This window comes from Acartia tonsa, chromosome 6 (assembly GCF_053477335.1).
Source record: "Acartia tonsa isolate MP-2025a chromosome 6, ASM5347733v1, whole genome shotgun sequence".
Classification (NCBI taxonomy): Eukaryota; Metazoa; Arthropoda; class Copepoda; order Calanoida; family Acartiidae; genus Acartia; species Acartia tonsa.
This window is the reverse complement of record NC_137265.1, coordinates 5,187,037-5,190,179: the sequence shown is the minus strand read 5'-3', so window position 1 is coordinate 5,190,179 and position 3,143 is coordinate 5,187,037.

Sequence of the window (3,143 nt, the reverse complement as noted above, 5' to 3'; positions counted from 1 at the left end):
GGTGTGTGAATTGACGGGCAGAAACAATTATAGAAAAGCTTTGCTTTTAACAATAAAATGGACACTTTTTCAGTATCCGAATTATTCCAAAGCACTTCGAAGTACCCATCATTTTTAATAATTAATATATGCCATTTTTTATTAGCGAAGCTACTCTATAATTCCAAATGTCCGTCCTTATGTATGTCCATCCGTTAGACATAAAGTGGGGGAACGTGATTTTCTCAACCCCTATTTAAGATAGAAGGCTGAAACTTATTGTCAACATTCCCATCATTATAGAGCATAATTAACCATAAAATATTCATGGCGGTCAGACTGCTTTTTGGCAGGTTTTTGGCTAATTTCATATTTTTCACATTTTTACCCATATCTTTGGTGTTACATATTTTGTCAAATCCTAAATCTTTAAATTAAATTTTTTTGATTAAAGGGGTAGTTTCACGAAGTGCATATGAACTTAATTTAGTGAACCGCATATTTTTTTCCTATTTAATGGGTTAAACTACATTTATATAGCATATATTTGAAATAAATTCAATTTTCTACCACGTAATTTTTAAAATATCAATACTTGAAAATTGTCTTTTTGGGATATATGCAATTTAAAAAGACGATTTTCAAGTCTTGATATTTTAAAAACTCAGTGGTAGAAAATTGAAATTCTTTCAAATATATGCCATATAAATGTAGTTTAACCATTTAACCAGGATAAAATATGCGGTTCACTAAATTAAGTTCAAATGCATTTCGTGAAATTACCCCTTTTGTTTCTATACTTTCTTTTTTTATCTACATATTTTTTATGTATTTTTGCAGTTTCTGGTCCGATTCTCAAAAATTTCTGGATTATAGTATCAAGATTAAATTATAAGGTATTTAGGTATTTCTGTGTGTATAAATTTAAATTTTCAACTATTTTAGCCAGTTTAATCCGATTTTAAAAATGTTTAGAATGTTTACATTAAAACTTAAATTTTAGTTGTTTAATTTAGGATAAAGAGACAGGTTGCTATATTGCAGTATTAAATCAGGAATAAGGTATAGCCAACAAACTAAATAAATCTAAAATAATATTTGGGGGGCAGATGAAAAGGTTGTAAATTTTACAACAGCTGAAAATAATATCAATTAGTTATTTTTTCCCGAAATAATTTCGTTGTTGGTATAAGCTGGTATCAATTATATGTCTATGATTATTTTAGATCTGATCCATCTAATACACACTGCGAATTTTAAAAGAAAAAAAGTTGACCCTTAAAATTCCACCTTGAAGTGATACTTTTCTAATAGTTTATAGTCCACTAAGTCGTAAGCAATAAAAATTAAAATCCATTAAGTCCCTTCTAACGAGATATTGGCAACTTTTTGCACACATTTTCGCAAACGGCAATTATTTCCTTTATTTGGAGTTTTGGTTAATAACATTTTCATAAAAGTTTTCAGTAATAATCATTTAAGATCCATTGTTGAGAAGAAATGACTGAAAAAGTGTGTTTCTATGCAAAATAAGCTTAAAATCTAATGATTTTAAAAATTAGCGATTTAATAGATAAAAAAAAATATTTTTAACTTTTTGATAGCCTGAATATGTTTAATTTAGTTTTTTTTATATAATCTATTCTTTAAAAAGACAGGCATATTCTTTCAGATTTGAAAAAAATTAAAAAAATTAAAAATCGGAATTAATCAAAATTAATCTATAGCCTTTAAAAAATACTTTTGATATTTTTAACCTATATAATCAATAAAATCAATGGAAAATAAAATATTTTTATAAAACAAACTTTTGGAAAAGGTTTAAGATAACTTCATAAAAGTAGCATTTAAGTAGGATATTTTTCTTGTCTTTTAAAAAAATGCAAATTAAACATAGTTAACGACTATTTAATTAGCAAGAATGGTAATAAAATATTTCAATAACTGCTTAAACCTTTTTGTGGCCATGTTATTTACTTAAACAGAAATTCTATTTAGTCAGAATTATAAAAATAATGAAGTATTTTCAAAAAAGCTTGCACAATAAACGTAATTTTATCAAACTTCCTCACAGTTTATAGAGGGTATTGTTGTAAAATGTTAATTATTCAAATAAAATCTTCAATTTACAACGTTTAAAACACCTAAAAGTAAATTCTAAGCAAAATTAGATTTATTTCCTAGATTTAGAGTAGCTGCGCTACTTAAAAAAACATCTAGTATTAAAACCAATCAGCTGATCAAATTGCTATAGACATCATTTGTTGGGTTGTTATTAACTGAAACATTAATTTTCTTTTTAATTCTAAAACGATGCTTGCCATGCTAAAAACGCTACGCCCCCAGCAATCATTATGGGCACTAGAATTTAATCCCCTCTATTTTTTAGTTTAAGTTTTACAAAAAAAACAAGGACCACATCTGTTCAGCGGATAACGAGTTCCTTTGCTAGAGACAGATATACATACATCCCGTTATTTCCATATAAGGACTAGCGGCTACGTACCCTTAAAGTCTTATAAGTATTATATTATAAATATGAACTCACAAAGAGACGTTGTATGTTATCATAATACATTTAGTCTGCTATGTAAAACTAAACAAATTTTTTTCTTCTTTCATTGCAGGGATGATTCTGGTACAAAAAAACAAAAAAAATAAACTATTTTTAATTTAATTTGATATTACCGTACAATATTTTTTTATATACATAATTTAAGAAATATATTCATAAAATCTCCACCTGTCATAAAGACGACATATAAAATCAACATCCTGATAAGGATATTAAAGTTTATGTTAAAAATTTTCAAATTCATTTTATGCTTAAGAAGGAACGAGAAGGAATTGAATCTCAACATTAACTTGTTATTTTGCTTGTATATTAATCATATTTGTTTACAGATTATTGGTAAAGTTTGGTAATACTTTATTTCGAGTCTATCATGCAGTGTACATTAGCATCCACTCTAAATATTACTTTTTTTATTGTATTTGTTTTCTAAATATTTTAATGTTTATGCACTTCGCTACGTATCGACATTGTCATCCTTGTTTATTTAAAGCGAAGCTTTTGTATAATTTGGGTCGGTCCGTCCGTAACGGTTAGCTCTATTAGTTAAATTAAACATGTTTGAAATGTCCTATCGCTTTCAAACTTTGCT